Source organism: Sinocyclocheilus grahami, unplaced genomic scaffold, assembly GCF_001515645.1.
Source record: "Sinocyclocheilus grahami isolate Dianchi unplaced genomic scaffold, SAMN03320097.WGS_v1.1 scaffold422.1, whole genome shotgun sequence".
Classification (NCBI taxonomy): domain Eukaryota; kingdom Metazoa; phylum Chordata; class Actinopteri; order Cypriniformes; family Cyprinidae; genus Sinocyclocheilus; species Sinocyclocheilus grahami.
This window is the reverse complement of record NW_015505601.1, coordinates 683023-692777: the sequence shown is the minus strand read 5'-3', so window position 1 is coordinate 692777 and position 9755 is coordinate 683023. Positions and strand designations below refer to the sequence as shown.

General features: G+C 38.5%; 1 long non-coding RNA gene across 1 annotated transcript in view; it reads right to left on the bottom strand.

Annotated features, from left to right (window-relative positions):
• Positions 1-9324, bottom strand: part of LOC107551377 (uncharacterized) — an 11744-nt gene extending 2420 nt beyond the window's left edge. Inside the window, exons 1-2 of the long non-coding RNA XR_001604762.1 lie at positions 9228-9324; positions 4550-4555 (exon numbers count right to left, since the gene is read on the bottom strand). This is a non-coding gene — a long non-coding RNA (uncharacterized lncRNA). The remainder of the gene's footprint in view (positions 1-4549; positions 4556-9227) is intronic.
• Between the last annotated feature and the right edge of the window lie 431 nt (positions 9325-9755).

The following is a 9755-nucleotide window of genomic DNA, read 5'->3' as shown; positions in this document are numbered from 1 at the left end:
AGTAACATGGTCCGCGTTTTTCCCGCTCTTGCCGAGTATAGTTTGGACATGATTTCTATAACAAGAATATGATACATTTGACAAAGAATTGATTGGAAGAAACGTTTCAAGCAAGAAGATTCAAACTCACACATACCAATCATGAATACAAACCATTAAGCTATTCAATAGTTATTAAAAATACACACACAATAAATGATTAAGACCTGATAAGTCACATGTGGGTTACATACATGATATGGAGTTATGCATAGGAATGATTAGTTGCACATAAGTCTTTTTAGTGTCATTTAGATGCATGGAAAGGCCGTTTCTATAGCCATTCTGTGAATGTATGAAGACCAGAGATTAAGAGGTCTGTAAGGAATCTCTGAAAGTCTGTTCTTTGTCTTCTAGGTGGGGGATGTCAATTCTAAAGCGCTTGTGATCACTATCACTATAACTTGCCCCCAAAATTGACAATCTCCTTGGAATTGTCAATAAGTGTTCTTTTGTTTTAATGTTGAAAGCTGTTTTGTGAAAGAGTTGGTTAGGCTTGCTTCAGACTGGCTAGGGTCTGATTTATGACATCCTGTTGTCTTGGGCCTCTTGTGGATTTTTTGTGCTCCTAATGTTTCAACCATGTTTTGACCAAATCTTAGATTGTCTGATTCGGTCTGATATCCTACAGTTCATATGGTAAAACATCTTGGTGTTTATGTAGTTAATAAAACCTTACTTGTATCACACTTGATGTGTTCATTGTTTACTCATAACCGGAGTCAATAATCATGCAGATTTATGTTACAAACTTATAGAATTGTACAGTAAGAAAGTTATTTCCTTTAACCAGGAAATTAACGTTCTTAGAATTGACAAGACGGTTGACCCTGAGTGGTCAGCTAAATATCTACAGTGGATCTAAAATATGAATAGTTAATTATAACTAGTTATGGTTAATTATTCATATTTCCCCATGAGCTGATCCGCTACATTACAAACATAACCTTAGTAACCTTGGACGAGCATTGCTTCAGGTTTCCCCATCCTGTGAGCCTCACCCTAGGGCACTCAAAATGCCCTAAACATACTTGACACCCACTGAGATCATAGACTGATTAAGCAGACAAAATCTGTGGCAAGTTATAAATGTCCAGGGATAAATCCTGGCAAAAGCAGATAGTGAGGACCAGACGACTGCAGATGTCGCCAATGAACACAGGAGAAAGCCATACCCCAAACTGCTCTGATTGCCGGAACTGGCTAGAGAACTCTACATATACTCTGAGAGCCCAGACCAGGCAGAGTTAGTGTAAACACTGCTCATCCTTGGAAACGGAGAAGAAAGAGTAATGACCTGTGCTCTGAATGGAGTGGAAAGCACCTTAGGCACTTAGTCATGCCTTGGCTTGAGGACCTTCCAGTTGTTTGGCCCAAACCCAAGGCAATATGTACTGACCGAGAATGCCTGCAGGTCACCCATTCACATGACTGATGCTAAAGCCAGCAGGAGAGCAGTGTTAAGTGAAAGGGGCCACAGCTCAGCCAACAGTAGTGGCTCAAACGGGGGCTCAAAGAGCCCTGAGGACAGTGGAGAAGCCCCAGGTCAGAACCATGTGGGGACGAGGCAGATTCACCCTCCTGGGGTTATTCCTCATTCCTTCCAACTGACAGGCCAGCCACGGGGACAAGGTTTGCCGCGATGACCCTGAGTGAGGTTGGAGCACAGCCCTTATCCAGCAGCTCCTGCAGGAAGAACAATGTCACAAGATAAGGGAACTTCATTCCAGACTGTGCACCAGTCGGAAAAGACAGACCACATAAGGGCATAGAGGCTCCTAGTAGGTGGTGCTCTGGCCTCTGAAATAGTGTTCTTGACCCTCTTGGGAAAGCATGAAGGCTCATGTCGAGGGGCCGTAGATGTTGGATACAGAACTTGGGTTAAGGGTGCCAAATCATTCCCTTTGTATGTCATGACCTAGTAAGTTCATTGTGAACTTCAGAAAAGAAAGTGGCAGGTCTTTGACAAGGAGCTCACTGGTGGTGCCCCGGCAACAGAAACTATTTGTCAAGGCAGCTGCAGACTGGCTCCTCTGGGGCCAACCACTCCAAGCTCCTCAATGGCTTTGGTGAGGACACGTATGAGATTCGTGTCCAGACCAGATCTGGCGTCACGTGGCTCAATATGCAGCAGAGGGGTGTAGGCCTCCATGTAGTTTGCCCAATCGTCCACATCAGAAGCTGCCAAAGACACAATGTCATTGGCAAAATCCTCCTCAGAACCCCCAAAAGAGACCAAACCGCTCGCACCTGACGATGGACGCTGGTCCTCGTGGTAAAATAGCAACTGGGAATCTTCTCAATATGGGGAGCGTGAGACATATGGGATAAATATGTAAATAAATATCCACTTCATCCAGTGCCATTTGCTCTGTGTTCTTAAGTATCCCAATACTGCCTTTTACTGTAGAAGAAACCACTTTAGATGATTCATTGAGAGAGTGGTCAAAACGAATGCAAATCGATTCAGACTCTTCAGATCCAGTTCAGTGAAAGTACCGACTAATTATGATTAATGTTATGGCTGGTTCAATAGACAGAAATATGGGACACATAAAATAACTGATGTAATATGTGCAGGGAAAACTTTTCAGCCATGGCACAGCCATGAGCTGAAGGCATAACTGCTACGATATGAAAGCAGAACTACTTAGAATACCTATAATTATATTTTATCTCTTTATCGGAGCTGGTCATTTGACTGATACTTTAGCTTGTCTAATATGCCTGCACATGCACATTCATCCTCAAAAGTGTCCTAGCCCATCAGCAGCATCCAAAGAACAAATTTGCCAAATTTTTTTTCCAATGCTTTTTTCCACATATGAATTGCTTACAATGGCTCTGGAAAATAAGCTGCTGCCTTATTAAAAATGCTATATTTTTACTGCCATTTTTTCTGCAAACACAATGTATCCATGCTGGGGGGGACAGTCGCTGGTTAGGAGTTACGTTGTGGATGTTGGTCTCGAGCAGGCAATTGTGTCTGGATAGGCTTTTTAACTAGCTTAACGAGCAAGACCTTCAACAGCAAAGTTAATGATGCTGTATGTTTATCCAGCACATGCCAGAACTTAAAGAAATAGCTATTCTTATTTTGTCTGTATGTTGCTCCACAAGTTCTTGGCTCATTTTGAGTCAGAACTGGTTCATTAAAAAGAATCGGCTCAAAAGAATGTTCACGAATCAGACAGCAAAGACTATCTTCAGCTGTATTGTCCCCTCATTTTAGTCATTTTATAAGTTATTTAACATTCAAGGCCACTGTTTATTAAGGAAACACAATACACCCAAATGTCGTCTTCTTCAAAACATTAATTTTAGAACAACATTGGATATAGGCTACACTGTACAAAATAAGTGCAGATTTTACTGTCAGGGGTGTTAATGCAACTATTTTTTTGTATTTTTCTTAATTATTACATAAATGCCCGTACCCAGAGTTACTCTTTCTCTTCTGCATTTCACCTGCACTGTAGCTTGTGTATATTAATTGCTTCTATTTTTGACATTGTGTACTACATATTGTGAGCTTTTATTACAAATTGCGTGTTGTTTCTTATTTCAATTGCTTGCATCTGCTAAATGAATAAATGTAAATGTGGCATACCTTTTGATGTTTTTTTTTAAAGCATTAATCTGTAGAACTCAAAGAGCTCTCAACATTAAGACATAGGCGAATAGAAAAACGTAGAAAAAAATCATTTTAGACTTTTTTCTAGTTTTCATGGAATTCTCTCTTCATATTGAATCAGTATTAACAGCTTGAGTATCTAAAAGTAGAAGCTTCTTAGTTTGCCTGAGGGCTTTCAACATGCTGAAATTGATGTAAATGTTACAAAGAAATGGTATGTGCACAGTGCCCTTTTCCTAGCAAAACCCTTTCTGCAAGGAATAGAAAATGTGCTTTACATATTTTGTTCCCACAAAAGTAGCTCTTGAGACTTTCAACAAGAAAAAAACAAATAGTGTATTCGAGGATGTATGCTTTTCAAGACTGGTGACTGCAACCATTTTTTTCCTTTTCTTTTCCATTACAATTTCAGAATGTCACAGAGGATACTAAGTGTTAAGATCTTACAAAATGCTGTCCTACACCCTTACTGGTATATTATATGCAAATAGTATATGCCATAAATTATTTACAATAATATAGTTAGCATTCATTTTCATTTAGCATGTTTTTGTCCTGCTAGAGTTACTGGTTCTGTTCTGAAAGACACTGTTAAATAGCAAATAACTGTATGTTTACTAATATTCATGCTTCTGACTCACCTTTTGGTTGCAGTTTAAGTTGATGGATTCATTTTGACATGTTTTTTCCTGTATTCATAATTCATTGGATTGTGAAAATCTCTGTAGGTGTCATGCCAGGAAAACCAGCACAGATTCATTTATGCATTGAGCCAATGCCTATTAATTATGTATTTTCATCTGTTACAACCTCAGTGACTCACCAGTGAACAATAAAATCATTATAGCCCCACTATATGGGGACCAACTTTTTTACAAACATCTATATCAGACATATAAGACTTGTCTTCTGTGAAGAAGAGACAATTACATTGTTTTAAAGTTCATAGATTAGTAATTATTCATTCATTTGTCACTGTGTTTATTTTGTACGTGTTCAATAATTGTAGCAGAGAGAAGCAATGATAAATGCAAATAATAAAAGGCAACCAAGAGCTGTTAAAGAGCTATGAAATGGGCATTTATTTGTGATTTCTAAGGATAAAATGGCTGAGTATAGAGATTGAAGAGTATATTTGCAAGCCATCCTTTTAAAAATGTAATAGGCTGAAAAAAACAAATGATCAGACTTCCGTTTTGCTGAACTTTCGTTAATATTACAGAAATATGTGATATGTCCACATAGTATTTCTCTGTCCCTCTGCACCTCACTGATTTCTTTAGTCTTGTATGGTTTCTGCTCACGTTCAGATCATTTGTTAATAGTTTTGTTTACACTAACAAGCTTCTATTTAATGATGCAAATTAAATTGCATACTAAATAATAAAATTATCTTACTAATCTCTTTAAGATTTTAGTTTGCAGAAATCTGTATCAGTATGCCCTATGATTGTTATAAGTAATTCAAATAAGTTGAATACTCCAGTGCTGGAACTCCCATAAACAAAGCCTAATCTTAAATTATGCTAAATCCATAACAACATGCTCTTTGAAGGACAGCTTTTCAAACAAACCAAAGGAGCTGTTTGCATATTCTAATATATGGTAATTAACAGCAATAGCTTTCAGAGTGCCGCATACATAACATTTATGCCTCATATTAATTCCTTATCCTCAATTTTGTTGATCAATGACCTTTAACTTTGCTTCATTATCAGTTTCATTGCACAAACACTGTATATTCATGAGAGAATGTACACAGAAAGAATAACTCTATGTGAGGGATTTACATGTCACTCCCGAAACTTTGCTGCATGTACAGGGTATGGCCATTAACAGCACGAAAAACTTTTATTCAAATTCTGGACAGATTATATTTAGCATAGAAAGTGGGCAAATAGCCCTTCCTTTATAATCACTAAAAAGGTGTCATTTACTTCAGTTCATCGCAATCTCACAAAGTTCCTGTATAATCAATAAACTTCTTATTTACATCTTGCTACAGTGAGAGGACTCGTGGAGTTTAGCCGTGAGTGAATTCTGACTCATTTGAACAGAATAGTTCAAGAATCAAACAGTCAATGAGTTCGCACTTATATATAATTGAACTGAGCAAATATTAAGCATATTTGTTGTGCTGTCCTGAGGGCTCCGAGCTCGGGATATAGCACGAACCCAGAGAACTCCCCTATCCCTAGTATGGGATGAGAATAGTTTAAGAGTGAGGAGTTCGGGAGGAGGATGGATGCCAGAAAACTGTCGTGGGACAGAGGTAAGTTGGCTGTATATATATATATATATACTGTACATAGTGATAGTTAAGATGATTAACTAAATGAGCTCCACCTGTGCCATTTTATCTCCATTTTATTATGACCTGGAGGCAAAAGCCAGTGTGGGACAAGACAGCTCTTCTAATGTACGCAGTCAGCAGCAGAAAACCCGTCGCCAGCAGATCACTAAAATGTTGCGTAAGTAGGCCAGCTGGCCAATAATTGAATTCTCATGTATGACAGTGCCACGGCTGTGTTAAAGGGATAGTTACCTGTAGCGTCTGGACCAATCAAACACACAATTTTTAATTTGATTTAACAAATCAGTTATTCATTAGATTAATAAATCGTCACAGTCCCCTCACCCAATAAACTGGATGCCAGGATGTCTGCAACGACACCAGGCCCCCCCTGGTCCCCATGGCAACCATGACACCTCTGCTAGACCAGATCCATTTACGACCTAATGGCATGTTGAGAATTTCCCCTCGCACTACATTTTCCATAGGAAATCCACAGTGCACAGTAAAAATTGACTCTTCTCTGATTAATTAATAGGAAAACATTTCTTTGAATGAACACATATATCCTTCAGCTCATGGTGTATGTTGTCTTTGAGATTTTATACTGTTTTATGCAGGCTTATGATGGAAACACTCATTCCTGTCATCCTGCCTATATGTAATCCTACCATGTTTAGTATCTATGAATTCGCCTTCTGATGATCGAAACAAGCGTGTATATTATATGTTGGTACATAGGCAATATATTAGTGTCCTGAGAATCTTTAGTAATTTCGATTCAAGTTCCATATGCAAATTACCACGCTTCCACACAAAGAGTCATAAAACTCCCCAGTATCTCAAAACTCCCACTTGTGCAGCTAAATATCTACAGCGGATCTAAATATTTATATTTAATTATAACTAGTTATGATTAATTATTCATATTTCCCCATGAGCTGATTCGCTACATACCCAATGACTTACTCATCCTCAAGCCATCCTAGGGGTGTATGAGTTTCTGCTTTCAGACGAATACAATCAGAGTTATTTAAAAAAATGTCCTGGCTCTTCCAAGCTTTATAATGTCAGTGAATGGGGGTCAAGATATTGAAGCCCAAAAAAGTGCATCCATTCATCATAAAAAGTGTTCCACATGACTCCAGGGGGTTAATAAAGGCCTTCTGAAGAGAAACGATACTTTTGTGTAAGAAAATTGATTAAATTAAAACTTAATCAACCGTAATCTCTAGCTTCCGCTAACTGTTGTACTCGCGTTCACTAGAGAGTGTCGTTCCTGTGGATGATGTAGGATGTAGGCGAAGCGTAAGCTCCGGTGAGAAGTGACGAACGTGGAAGCACAGAGGAGAGAGCAAAACAAAACACCGGTCACGAATTAGAAATACAAAACGAGGATTTGTAAAATAAAATGCTAATGATATAAGCCAAGAGGAGACTGGTTTTCTTTTGCTGTAAACAAAACATGGTTCTCGCGAGACTAGCAAATTCTCATCAGAGCTTACGCTACACCTGTGTCCTACGCCATCCACTGGAACGACACTCTCTCGTGAACGCGAGTACATGAAAAATTTAATGAGTTTAGAGTTTGAAGTTGAAAATTTTAGTCTACTAATACAATTCTCAAAAAAATACACAATTTTTCAAAACAGAGTGCACAAAAACATTTCTCTGAAGAATTGTCAAGTCTTTATTTATTTAGTGCTTTATACAATACAGATTGTGTCAAAGCAGCTTTATGGTGTTGAACGGGAAAATAGTGTGTCGATAATACAAACAAAATTCAGTTCTGCTGTAAAGCAGCTCTAAAATTAGTACTGTAAGGTCCACCCAATTGGCCCAACAAAGGTATCCAATGGCCTTTTCGGTGCGCAAAGTAATTTAATTTCTATTAAATTCTAATCTGACTCCATTTTATTATGACCTCGAATTTAGGTTGAAATTTCAATTGCGTATTGGTTGTTTGAATAATAATTTTCTAGGTATTTGTTTATCCTATTTAACTCCTATTTTGATTGTACTCGTTCATTCGGATTCTCATGTCGCTCAGAGATCTTGCACTGGCCAGTCTTGGTAATTAGACAGAGGTAATTGACTAATAATTTAGATGGCCGCTCCTATGCTTGCAAGTTCTAAATGTACTTTTGTTTAGTCCCCATAGATCTGTTCATACCTGAATAAAGCAACATTATCTCTAGTCAGAGGTCACAACTACTACTAAGATATAAGCCAACCAACATTACTTTCTCTGATAGTATCATTGGTTTGGTCGTACCATGATTTCCCTTAGCTAGAGTAACATTAAATTAAACAGAGGTTCGGCTCACCCTTTTTAGGTTGGTCGAACAACATCCAGTTGACTTAATCGGAAATTCCCTTTTAGCCCTTACAGTCTAAGTACACTGGAACTAATACCAAGTGTTAGCCGGATCTCTAAAGATCCAGTTGGGGTGCCCTATGCTCCATCTCAACTGGATTTTAGTCCGTTACTAACCTGACGCAGAAATGTGGTAACAAGGATACAAATGAATCTACTAGAGTCAATAATTTCAGAGTAAACGGAATGTATTCAAATGTAACAATTTATTATTAGTCAGGTAAAATGTATTATGCCAGTTACATAGTCAATTCAGAGACAATCAACACAAGACATCAAATTCTCAACTGATCTTACCTGGCCTTAGAAAAATACATAGTATGGAGTGTATAGATACTGTGGGCTCATCTGGCTACAGAAGCACCCCGATCTTCTTGCAACATTTCCTTAAGTACTCAGACCAAGACAAACATCCCCCAAATGGAGACAGGAACCAACAATTGGAATTTGCATTGATCAAGTCCTAGACGTGGACGAGTTTCAACCTTTTGGGGACAGATGGTAATTTGCCTGAAAGACACTGGGAAATGACACGCCCTCTACAGTGAGCAAAATATCTCTAAACTCTTAGGATCTTTATTACCTTTTAGTGTACTTCTTGTAAGATTGAGACCATTGTACCAGTCACACGGAGACATTTCAAATGATACAAAACATGACTATGAATATCACTTGCATTAATGTAGAACATTATATTTTGCTATTGGCCATTCTGAGTGAGCTGAGTGAAGGGAAGGAAGTGGGGGAAAGCAACAAATGTATAGGTGAGAAGGAAGATTTCCCACATCTTATCTCGGTGAGATGTGGAAACAGATGCCTGTATGTTAATACACTGTGTGTGTATTGTCCATATCTTAGAAGATCAAAGTGTCTGAGGTTCTTACAGGACAATAGCAAACAGTAAATATTTAAGTTAAAGTCAGTTCTTCATTGATTCAGTGATGTCATCATCCAGCTCAGTTCAGTTATCTTCCAATAATGCCTGTGCAATCAAGTAGGGATGCAGCGATTAACCGGTTTCACAATTAACCGCGCTTTAAAATGTCACGGTTAATTAATCGTAAAGGCTCCGCTACACCAAGTGTTTCTGTTGCACAGAACGGAACAGTTGCAACTTGTGCAAAACGAAAACAAAGTTACACTAGCGGTGTACCATCTTAAAATGCTGTGCTTATCAGACACGGAGGCTACTACACACACTAGATTAACTATGACAGAGAAACCAAACAGCGATCCTTTATTTCCACCAGAGAAATGGCCTGGAGTCGATAGTGTGGGACCATTTTGCATACACCCAGAATGACCAGGGTGTCATTTAAATATTTCCGTAAAAACTGCTGCTAAAGAGCGAATACACAGCTTTAAACTATTTTAATGCACAACCTGAAAGCAGAGCTACGGCTCGTTAGCTC